We start from the raw sequence: 13,146 nt of genomic DNA, 5'->3' as shown, positions 1-13,146 counted from the left end.
TTGTTTATAAAAACAAATAAATTTGCAAACAATTTTTAACTCTTTAAAAAGATTGTTTATTTTGGTTTAATATTATAAAATGTCAAGTTTACAACCGTTGCATTCTTCCTGCCGTAGTGGTACTGCAACGCGTTCTATTGTTTAACTAATCACTTGAGTAAATTTTTACAATTTAAAAAAAAATTGTTAATAGTTTTATAAAAATCTGCTGTAAGTAGAGCTTCGGTCAGGTGAAATTAATTTGGTTGCAGCGCTTTGCTGGGTATAATATTAGTGAGAAAATTACAAACGGAAGAACAGAAGATTCTAACAAACATAACAAAAAGTTCATGCTATAATTTATATTTATCGATTCCGAATGTTTGTTACTACAACCTGTAAGAAACATAATTGGCGCAACAACTGTATCATTTTACAAACCTTCGCTAAAAGAAAAACACATGTCTAAAAATAAGTAAATGCTACAAAGCCTATTTTAAAGAAGTTGGAACAATGTGATTCTGTTTGAAATCTCAGCGGTATCTGATCCCTTATTGGAAACAAGCTTTTCATTAGATGATGTTTAATAAGTTTCTTTAAGTGACTCTTTTTAAATAAAAAAGTTAAATAATGAATTTACAAAAAAAATGCCGAAACATGTCATACAAATACCGAGCCAGCACAAACACGTGTTTTTGGAATCTAAAATGTTAACACCTTTAGACGTCTAAATTCAGATAACTTTAAAACATCTAATTGTATTTATATTTGAGATGACTAAAAATAGCTGTCTCAAGCCGTCTAAAAGATGACAACTCATAGAAGTCTTATATTTATCTGAATTTAGACATCTAAAAGTGTTTACATTTTAGATGCGAAGAAAAACGTCTTAAAGACGTGTTTGTGCCGGCTGGGTAATAATTATAAAAATTGCATCATAAATGTCGATAAAATATTGAAGATTTTCATCTGTTTAAAAAATAGATCCTAACTTTTCATCATGCCAATGAAAATAAAGAGGATTAAAAATTTAAATGGGAATTGAAAACAACGAAGCTGGCTAGAAAATAAATGCGCAAAATATCTCCAAGGTTACTATTACTATTTTTTGTTGGAGTCCTGAAAAAAATAATTAGCAAAACTCGCGGGAACTCTAAGGAGACAAAAAATACTTTTTATTGGAGTTCTGAAAAAACAATGATCAAAGCCCTCTAAGTAGAAGAATAAATTAATTTTGTCGTTCAAAGACTTAAAATTCGAAAATAATTTGATCAAACAAACAAAAAAAATACTAAAGTATTTTGTCAGATAAAAATTGAATTCCTTAAAGTGAAAAAACCATATTTGTTTGAAAAAATTGTATTGCTATTATAGGTCGATAAACAATGCGCAGCATGCTAAAAAATCTAAAGCTCGTATTAGTTCATAACAAACAAAACCGCTACCGCACAAATATTAAATGCCTAAAATATTTTTATTTTTTTTTTGCAAAATATATACTTCAAATAATACTTTTAGATACGTTTTTAAGCCAAAGTGAAATAATAAAATCATCAAATTAAAGAAAAAACGACTATTTAGAAAGCTTAGCGAAGCGAGTGAACGATTTAGTCAAAAGACTTATCGCAAAGAACGTGCTCAAAACCGCTGCTTTTGATTGTTTCTCAAACATCATTTAGCATTGCAATTACATTTGCAACGGTGTATAAACACGCGTTTAGGATGCTTAGCGGCTTGTACATTAAACTGAAAACTCAAGAACAAAATGAAATTCAGAAAAAATTTACCCTTTAAACTTTTTTTCTCTGCAATGTTTTTATTCACAAAACTGATTTTGCACTGTTTGCAAAGCACACTTCAATTTGCGTTTTCCCAATAAGAATTTTTTAAATTGCTCACTTAAATAAGTACAGAAAAAGCGCGTTCTGGAATAATCTTTTGATCTTTTTGTTTTTAATTGAAAGTTTAATTTCAATGATACCGATTGACGATACTACGCATTTTGTTGTTCGTATTTTTTTCTGTTGCATGTGTTTGTTGTTGTTTTTTTAGGGTTGGGTAGTTAAGAATTTATATAACGTTTTAACCTATATTGCGAGAAACAATTTTTAATTAAAAATATAAAAATTTAGATAAAAATAAATTTTTTGCTTTTATTTTTGTGGGTCATGCACATGGTTGAGGTTCAGCACAAATTTCTTGCACAGGTGTTAAAAATATGTTTTCGACTAAAATCATGTTTGAAGAGAACGCTAAAGGTGGTCACGCTTTTAATCTTCACGTGAAAAAAAAAAGATATGCGCAGATTTTGTTTTTTTTCTAAAAGTTACCAAAAAAAATAAAAAAGATAGTTAAAAATATTTATAATAAATAATCTTTAGCAAAATTAGTATTTCTTGCTTATTAACATTTGCCGCTTTGTCGCCAAAAAGGTTCAAACTTGACAACTACAGGTACAAATTTGCCGACTAATTTTTTAGTAAAGTTTCGTAAGGGGGTTAGACAACCCTTTTAATTATTCATACTTATGAACATTTTGAAACAAGATATATAGTTGTATTTTTATATTATGAGTATAATATTTTGAGCAGTCATTAAGCACTGTTAAAGCAGTCATTAAGCACTGTTAATATCATTTAACACCGTAGATTATAATGACACCGTTTTATTCAAAAGATTAACTAATAATCTAATATATAATATTTAATGCATTAAAAAAATAGTTAATAGATCATTAATGATCTATTAATTCCAGCAAAGTTTTTATTTAAAAAAAAGAGATTTGCTATTTATATATGTACATAAAGTGTAATACTACTTTAAAATGTGTGTGTATATATATATATATAGGCTATATAAGGCTATATACCTTTTATATTTCTATAAAGAACTTTATCTTGTCTTACAATGCCGTCAAATGAGTAAGCAAATTAAAGAAAGCTTTTTAGGGCTTTGAGTCTCTCTTCGAAAACATTTTGACAACCATTTGTCCGCTTGAAGATTTTTCATGATTGGTTTTATCAAAGTTTTATCTAAATAAAAATTAATGATTTTGGTTAGTTTTTTATGTTTGTTATATTTTTAAATTAGAAATAATTTGCACTAAGTTAATTTCCAATGATAAAGTTCGTTAGGATGATTAGTATCACCAAATTCCGTAAAATGATTACGGATCACATAAAGAGCTTTTGTTCAAAGCATAACTTTTTTTGAATTTACAGTTTTAGATCCCGAAGGTCCAATACCACCTTTTAAAAGTCGTCCTGAAGCAATTTGTGTCGTCGACCAGCAAGTTTTTCTATAATATAGTACAAAAGTACTTCAACCACCTTGATAAAAAAAAAATCAACCGGCTACGACGGTTTACACCCACGGGTCCTCTATAAATGTGCAGCTTCTTTTGCCAAACCTATTTTGCTTATCTAAAAGTGCTTGTTCGTGACTGGTGTAGTTCCTGACTTGCGGAGAAAATTGAATGTAAAGCGTATTTTTAGGAAGAGGAGTAAACTAAATGCATCAAACTACCGGCTACTCTTGCTCATATCCATTTCATCCAAAATGATAAAAAGTATTTTTCAAACAAATATTGCTAAACAAACACTGTATTGCTAATGGCTTAACTACTCCAAAGCAGGACGACTTAGTTTATCGCAAGGGTTGCGTCTCAAACCTGCTAGAAACTCCTGGCATCATTACAAAAGCCATTCCTCACCATTAATTCATGAAGAGTTAGCCCGATTAATTGCAAACAGAACGCTAGGACGGCTCAAAAAAATATTTAGTAGTTGCAGTTAAAAAGCATTATCATCCATTAAACACCTGTTCTATGAGAATCAACTCTAAAGGCTCGGTCTAACAACACTTGAAGAACGCCGTAAAAAAGCAGGTCTTATATTTCAATTTAAAATCACGCGTTAACATTTTTTTGTCCCGCACAAACTTTCAAACAGTAAAGCCAAGTATATTTTGAGAGGACGTACCTAAAAACTTTAACGTCAACTTGTACAAAATTGTGAAGAACGACATAACTTTTTTTCGGAGAGAGTTGTTGCTCCATGGAATGCGCTTTCCCAAGCAGCAGTGAACGCTCCATCAACTAATTCTTTCAGAGACAGTATGACAAAGTAACTTTTAAAGACATAATTGCTCCTTTATCTGTAGCTTCTGTGTATTTTTTTTTCAGCATAGAGGGAACTAGTGTAGCACTTCTTCACCAAACTTTAAATAAATTTATTGTATTTTCTTTTTTTTCTTTTTTTTTGATCACTGAATAATAATAAATAAATAAAAAAAAAAAATACCAAACAAAAATAAAAATAATGAATTAAATTTCAATAAATAATACTTAGATATAGAAAAAAAGTTTTAAATACTCCAACAAACCACCAAAGAATTACAAATGTCATCATAAATACTTAACATTTAGGCTAAGATTGCTCTTTTTTGAGCATGGATTATATGATTGACATGTTTTAATAATGCTTGATTATAGGTTTAACAACTCCTTCCTTAAGTTTTTAATTGTTTTGGAACGTTCAGTTTTGCTTTTATATCTGACAAAATTTAAAGGTTTTATATAGTTGCCTAAGCTTGAACGAGTTTTTGCTTAAATTAATGTAAGATTTTTCAAATTTTGCGTTTTTCATTTAGGGAAAGATTACACCTTCAACTCTCAAATTCGACTTGGTTTTACCTACATCTTGTCTTTTTTTCAAGATTTTAGACCTAAAGAAAATGCTCCTCAACTGCCCATCCTCTATCAACGCTAAAGTAGACAAAGGCAAGAATAATTGTGATTTGCTTGGTATGAGAGACGTCTGGAGTTTTGTCCTAGAAATAGAATAATGGCCATTTTAGCATCAGTAAATATGGCACCGCGGACGATTCCTTAGCACTCTTTGAGTTTGATTTTGTAAACTTTTCAGCGAAGCAGCGAGACTCAAACAACAAAATCAAAAAAACCTCACAAAAATCTCACAACTTTTTTCTAAATAAAGCTCCCTTTTAAAATAATATTTGATTACAAAGTTTTATTTAAAAAGTAAAAGTAAATTTTTTTATAAATTTTTTTTATAGTTTTTATAAAGCTAAAATAAGTATTTTTATAGAGATAAAATAAGTCAAAAAATAAGGAGTGGAAGTTAGAGTTAGTTTTAGTCATAGCGTACTTTTTAATAGGCCTATCCCCCGTGCAGATGACGTCATAAAATGGAGGTAAGTTTTTTAAAATAATAAAAAACAGGAAGAAATAAAAATAAACAACAAGATGTATAAAAAATACTTTGAAAAATGATACTGTTTTTCTTTTATTATATTAACCATATGCAGTGTTATTATTTCAATTTAACTGAAAGCAGTTGCTATAGACCTTTTTTTATTAAATACTAAGTATCAAAAGTTTTTGTTTTATTTACATTTCAGGCCTTGGAAAAAACAAATTACAATAGTTTTTAAAGAATACGTTTGAAAGTCACGGTAAGGAAGGAGGTGTTAACTTCCTAGTTACATACACTTCCGCGGTGCTCTGTGACAAGACCGTTAGGTCTTCTTGGGGCACCTAAATAACAAAATTAAAAATAAAAAAGTGTAATACTACGACCTTCGTTCATATTTATTAGATGTAGTTTTGGTATTTAACTGATAAGATTCTGACGGTTCATCATTAAATTGCACAAAGAAGAAATGCATGTATTATCTGCTTCTTCACACAACATAATATAGCAATATACCATCAGGCACAGCTAATCTTCAACGATTGGTTTCCTCAGTTAAATCTTTCTTTCTCAAAAAAAATTTCTCATAAAAACTTTCTCATAAAAACTTTCTCATAAAAACTTTCTCATAAAAACTTTCTCATAAAAAAATTGATAAAAAAAAGAGTCGTCTGATGATGGCGTCCAAGATCCACATTGTAGTTTATAATATCTGAGCTTGTAGATCACTTAGAAACATGATTCTTGTGTCTACTATTTTGCTTATGTGGTCAAGAAAATACTTTCTGAGCTTTTTAGTTTTATGAAGAAACAAAATGGTTGTCAGCTTGTTGATCAAACTGAAGTACAACTTTGCGTCAAGTATTATGTTTTTCAGCAGCCGTATTCACACCTCTCCGTTAAGCTTAACGGAGCTTTTGTCTAAAACTTCATTACAATATTTCTAAGTAAAGAAACGACCAAAATTTCTATAAATTCGTTTAAATAATACTAATACCAAAATAAAACATTTATGTTTAAAAAATTATATTTTTAAAGAATTTTTTTATTAGTGTAGTTAATAATAAGTTTTTTACTAACGCTCCGTTAAGTTTAACGGAAAGATGAGAATACGGCCTCAGGTCAAGCAATTAATTTTTCACAATTTTCATTTTGTAAAAAAAAAAGTTGTTCTTAATATCCAAGATGGCTGCCCAAACAGCACCCAAACTAAAATATGAAAGTTTGTATATCACTTTTAAAAACATTTTTTGTGTCTTGTAATTTTTTATTGAGGAAACAAAGATGTAGCATGCCAAATGAGTTTTGAATAAATGTTTTATACATTTCGGTACACAAAGTTTTATACTTATCGCTATACAAAGTTTTATACGTATCGGTATACAAAGTATACTTTGTTTTAACCAGATTTGTATACAATTTTGTTTTGACAAAAATTTTATACAATTATACAACTATACAACTAGTAATTGTTTCTAGTAAACCCACGGTTATACAAGTCTTTGAGAAATTTTCTCGGAAGAAAATGCTATTATGTATACAAATATTAAATAAAGAAATTGGAAACTTTAAACTTATATTACATCGTATTTTGAACTATAGCTTAACTACATCGTATTTCAAATTGTTAAAAAATTATCATAATTATATTATCTCAAAATTTAAAATATTTGATTTTAAATTGTTCATATTAGCTCTTCATCTGAACAATTGACAGTTCCATTCGCGTAAGTGTCATTTTTATCTTCATCAGATGAGTCAGCATCATTTATGTTTGTAAGGTTTAAGCTATCCACTCCTTAGCATGGCCCAAATATTATAAATATGAGGAATTCAAACCACCTAAATACAATTAAAATAATTTATAAAAACCGTTTTCAATCATTGCAAATCAATTACTACAGGATCATTTTGGTAGAAAGAACAATGTTATTTTATTCGCTATTATTATTATATTTGTTATTTATAAGACTACATTTATCTTTTTTACATTTGCAATTCCTAATGCATCCAGTTTACAAGCTTTTTTAAAAAAATTGTATATAGCTCACAAGAAGCAAAAAAAATCTGGAGCTGGTGATTGAAGGTTTGATATTGGAAAGAGACTTGATGCTATCATTTTCCAACTCCATTCTAGTGGATCCAAGTTGTGACCAACCCATTGCTGTACTTTATAGTAGACACAAAATGAATGTTGCTTTGCTTTGGAAATTGTTGGAGGTAATACAGATAAATAGAATGTTTTGTAAACTGGTTTTGACGCTACTCTGCGAAGATACTTATAATAACGAAATTTTTCAAGTAAAAGTTACTTGGTTTTCGATCCATATAGTGCTAAGTAAAATTGTTTCTGGCATGAGCAATTTTATCGTGTTTGGTTTCTGGCGAGTTAAATACATCAACAACTTTGCATAAATCCTCATTTTTATGCAAAAATTTGAAAGCTTTTTTTTGCCGTGGTGGTAAGGAAAAGATGTTAAATCACATCCAGACATTGCATGTAAAATCAATAATTAGACGCAGTTAAATTAAACTTTAAATAATTAATGATTTAATATCATTATCAAATCATTAAAACACATCACAATTCCATTATTACATATAATTTATTTTTTAGGCGTGGTGTTTTTCCAGAAAACCTAAAAATTGCAAAAATTATTCAAATTTTAAAATCAGGTGATCAGAAGTTACAAATTATTGTCCAATTTCAATTCTTTCTTGTTTTTCTAAAATATTTGAGCGAGTTATGTATAATAGGCTGTAATCTGTTTTAAACGTAAATAAAATTTCTTACCATAAATAATTTGGATTCAAAACTGGCCATTCCACCGATCATGTAATCATTCATCTTGTTAAGGACATATTTAAATCGTTTGATGAAGGCAAGTCGTTTGATGAAGGCAACTTGCCTTCACCAAACGTGATATATTAACGTATATATATTAGTTGAAGATAAAATATCGAAAAATTTTAGGTATAAAACTAAGCAGTTATTAAATCTTGTTTTAAAAACATTTACTTTTCTTTTATTCATTGCTACTTAAGTTATGCGAACAATACTTAGTGCAGCACTAACGCAACACAAATAAAAAAACTGCTTAGTAAACAAAAACAGGCTATAATATAAATATAAGGATAATTTCAAACGTAGATTGTTTCTCACACACACAAACACTATTTAATGAACTCGATATCCTAAATGAATGTAAGCTAAACCTCTATCATGTTCTTATTTTCATGTTCAAACTTAATAAAAATATATCACCAATCTTATTTTATTCAATTTTTGAAAAAATAAATCACATATACCCTACTAGATTTTAAAAATATAGCTACATTCAATCCAAAACATATTATTTCGCTACTAAATTCTCTATTGTAAACCGAGGACCAAAGTTGTGGAACGTAATATTAAAATATTGAACTGAAAACTAATTATTCTCTAAACCAATTTAAAACAAAACTTAAGCAATTACTTTCGTTAAATGAAAATTAAACCTTCTCTAAATTAGAATTTAATAGTTATTAGTTAATTAATTAATAACTGTAGATTATTAATACATAGCTAATCAACATATGTACATATATTCTATTATTTTAAATGATAATCTTCTTTTTGAGAAATTTATTTTTTATTTTTGCATTATTTATGAACCCTTTACTTCTACTTAATAATAATAGTAATAATAAAATTAAAGCGGAGCTGACCAACTGAATATGATCAACAATGACAGCTGAACTGTATATAAGTTTCATATTGTTTTCTTATAGGCATCGTAACTATTTTTATACAAATTAGTAGTTTTGGAGTTTTTAACTGCATCCGGAAGTGTGTTCCAAACATTGACCACTCTATTTAAGAAAAAGTATTCTCTTTGACGACAGTTATTTGTGAATTGTTTGATTAGTCGTTCCTTCTTTCTTCGAACTGCATCTGCTGGCCCGGGATAATTACCAGATTGGGACTTGTTTGGAGGGTTGATCCAGGATGTAGTATCAAGACCAGTGTTTTCCTTAAAATACTGAATTGCATCTCCCCGTGTGCTATGAGCTTTGATCGATTGGATATTAAGTAGGGCTAGTCGATCTTCATATTTTTTCCCCTTAATGAATGGCATGTTTTAGTGGCTCTTTTTTGTACTCGTTGGATAACTTTTTCATCAACTTTGTTGAATAGAGCCCATGCAGGATTTCCATACTCAAGGTGAGATCTCACAAATGTAGTATTAAGTGTTTTAAACATTGAAGGGTTCCAGTATCTAAATGTCCGCTTGAGTGAAGCTAGTGCTGCATTAGCTTTAACTGCTGCATTTTTTGATTGGGCTGACCATTTTAGACCGCTAGTCATTAAAATTCCAAGATCTCGCTCTTGGTTGGTAGACAATAAGTTTGTTTGGCTATTTTCTTGATTTTGTATGCTAAATTTGTGGTGATAGATTATTGTTTTGGGCGAATTTTTTACTATCAATACTTTGGATTTGCTTGCATTAAACTCCATTTTCCAATTATCTGCCATTTAGCAACAGCATCAAGATCTGTGTGCAGCTGTTCAATGTCAAATTGATTTTTTATTGTACTTCTTACTGTTTATTTGTTTAACCTAAATTTGTTTCAAATTGTCGTAGGACAACAGTCTTTATAACTCAATAGATACTGAAAAGACTAAAAAGGTCTCATACAGAACTCATTTTCACAAGAAGCTGGACAACCAACCTTTGTCTTTTGAGGTACAGATATTAAGATTTGAAGTTTGTTTTAGTTTATAGTTTTGGATTAGGTAATAGTTATTTTTAGCTAGTTTTAGCTTCAGTTATTTTTTTCTTACTTTAGACAACTTTATGTAGGAAATGAGGGGAATAGGTGAAAAAGTTATAATTATATATTTATATATATATGTAAATATTATTTTATTGATTATTCTGAGGTATATTTTTTTGTCTTTAGTGTCTGGTAGAAGCGTAACTGGTAGGGCTGTGTTTTATATCTTATATATTTTGTATGAAGAAATGTGTGCAATAAATGAAAGAATTATTTAAATAAATATGACATTTTTTAACTGTTCGCGTTTTACTCACATTTTTATTAAAATATAATTTTTCACATGTTTTACCCTTTTTAAATTTCTCACTTTTTTTTATAAAAAAATTTTTTCGCATCGTCTTCCGTTACTTGTAAAAATGGTGAGGTTATGCTTCATATTTTGATTAAATAAAATTGCAAATATTTAAAATTATTATTATATAATTTTAGAGTCGTTAACATTTGAGAACTTTTGTGATTTTAGATTCGTTAACATTTGAGCACTACAGAAAGTATCGCTCCCAACACACCACGGCCTCTCTTGGAGAGGTCCTTTAATAAGTGGTGTAGTAATGGCGGTATGGATGAACCCTCCTTCAAATGGAGGGCTCATTCATACTCGGGCTGATGGGAGACACCAAATAAAAAACACCAACCAAAAGGTTGTAAATGTCTTCTATTAGTGAAGAAATTTATATCTTATTTGTTGCTGCTTTTTCTTTGGTGTTTTTTTTATTCTTATTTTTGTAATTTTTTTTTTAATTAGTAATTTTTTTTAATAATGTATTATGTTGTATATTTGATTTGTTTTGGCCTTCTTTAATTAAAATTTTACTTGTTTTTTCAGCAATTAAATTAAAATACAGTTGAATTGGTTCATTATCCAATTATCATAATATAATGAAGCGACATTCTATTGTTAAAAATAATTCATTGTTAGTTTAATTTATTGAACTCGCTGCTTTTAAAATTTACTATAAGCCAAGACAATATATTTAGCTATGTAAATGCAATTTATCTATATCTCAATTTGATTTTTTAACTTTAATGTTTATAGTTTGGCTCCTTGAAGCATTTGTTATTTTGCTTTTTAATTAAAATATTTTATATCTATTGTGATGTCTTTTAAATTATACTAAAGTTTACTAAAAGCCAACATAAAATAACGTCATTAAACAACACCGACAAACTGCATCATGACAGCAAATGAAGTATGACAATAGGTTACCGAAAGCAGGTAAATTGTTTACCAGTTTTTTTTCTTTTCTTTTATGTCTAATTACACTGATACAATTTTTATTTTAGGTTTGCCATATGACGCATTAATACAATATAAAAGACCAAAGTTTACATATTTTTTTTACATTTCTTATACACATGTTTGATTGTAAATTGAATTTTTTTTTGTTTGAAACGTATTTGTACTCAATTGCTTAGTTTTTAATTATAAACTTAGTTATTTTTTAATAAATTTATTATGTTGTGTGCATTAAACGTTTTTAATATAACAATTTTCTTTCTTAAAAAAAAAATGAATCAAGGGGATACCAAAAAATTAATAACTCCTGGAATCAATATTCATATTTATAAATTATCTATAGGCTGAGATATTACAAATATCATTTTGGACGCCATCTTGAACGTCAAGTTAATAAGAAGTGCATGCTGAACATTTCCAGCATTTTTCAGCTTGCTCCTAATTTTTCCTGGGTAACATTACTTATTTGGCTAATTTTACTGAGCTAATATATTTTTGCCGTTTGATCATAATTACAATTACAAAATAAATAAATAAAAAAATTTTAATGACTCGGGCGGTAATATATACCATACATAGCTTAGCTTTTAAAAATCGTATAAGATAATGCAAAATCTTATAAGTGCCATTGAAATATTCTTAAAATCATATTTTAAATAAGGAAAGAAAAAAATAAATAAATTAATCTTTTTTTATTTTATTCTCCATTTCTTTCTTTATTCAATTTCTTTTGTTAGATAGAGAACAATTAAGAAAAAAATATAACAAAAACAAACGAAATGACTAGATAAAGTTTAAGAATAATATAAAAAGATAAAAAAAATGAATGCGCACAATCACATAAATGCATGCCAAACAATTGGGGTTAATTTTTACATACGATTTTAAGATTATAACGTAAGAACTTTTTTACATCTTCAGTAAAAAGCAAATGATAAAATTAAATCGCGTAAAATTTTACAATTGAATTTTTATTATTTTTTTTCTATATAAGTATATATATAAAATTAATAAGTATATTTATAAATCTTTAAATCAAACCATAAGAGTATTCATATTTAACTCCATAGAATAAATTTAATTCATTGGCGTTTAGTAGAAGAATTTGCTAAAGTTTTGTTTTAAATTGGTTTAGCAAAGAGAGTGTTTTAAGATCATTATTTGAAAGTGTATTCCAAAATTTTAGGTTCTTGATTTGTGATTGAGTATTTAGTTGCTGTATAATAGATTTTGGATTGAATAAAGTTTGATTAAATTTTAAGAGAATTTTGTTCTGTATATATGATTTATTATTTTAAATAATAAGTAAAATAAAGACGGTTTTTATCAATTTTAAACATAATTATAAGGTTTTGATTTTAAGATTTTTTTAAAAACATTTCGAATATTGAGTTTACAAAAAAATAATTTTTGTATGGGAGAGTCGACCTTCATTTGTAATAATCCTAATAGCACGTTTTCGTTTGCAGAGAAATTTTCTTCATTGGATTATTCTTTGTGAGAAATTACGCCTTGACCTTATTCGATTGGTCGTACTTAACAAAGTTATCAAAGTTTTTCTTGTTATTGGGAGAAAAAAATTTCCTAAAATATATGCTATTTTACTATTTAAGTTTACATGATCATTCTCTAACTCACTTAAATAATTTCTAGAAAGTTTTGAAGAATACTTTGGATCATTAACTTCTTGAAAAATTTGAGCACCCGTGGCGCATTGGTTGCGGACTTGCCTCGGTTAGGAAGGAAGCGTGAACTTCCAAGTAAATGCTCATCCGCGGTGCTCTGTGATAAGACCGTAAGGACTTCGTGGGGGGATTTAAAAAGAATTAAAAAAAAAAAAATGAATGGCTCCCAAAAAATCCGACTTCCTACAGGTATGGCATGCCTTTTTAAAAT

The 13,146-nt window shown here is 28.2% G+C and overlaps 1 protein-coding gene across 1 annotated transcript in view; it reads right to left on the bottom strand.

Annotated features, from left to right (window-relative positions):
• Positions 1–1,885, bottom strand: part of LOC136075140 (metabotropic glutamate receptor 3-like) — a 55,564-nt gene extending 53,679 nt beyond the window's left edge. Inside the window, exon 1 of the mRNA XM_065787479.1 lies at positions 1,767–1,885. The gene's annotated coding sequence lies outside the window, so the exon portion shown is untranslated. The remainder of the gene's footprint in view (positions 1–1,766) is intronic.
• Between the last annotated feature and the right edge of the window lie 11,261 nt (positions 1,886–13,146).

Source organism: Hydra vulgaris, chromosome 01 (genome assembly GCF_038396675.1).
Source record: "Hydra vulgaris chromosome 01, alternate assembly HydraT2T_AEP".
Classification (NCBI taxonomy): domain Eukaryota; kingdom Metazoa; phylum Cnidaria; class Hydrozoa; order Anthoathecata; family Hydridae; genus Hydra; species Hydra vulgaris.
The sequence above is the reverse complement of the archived record's forward strand: the minus strand, read 5'-3'. Positions and strand labels throughout refer to the sequence as shown.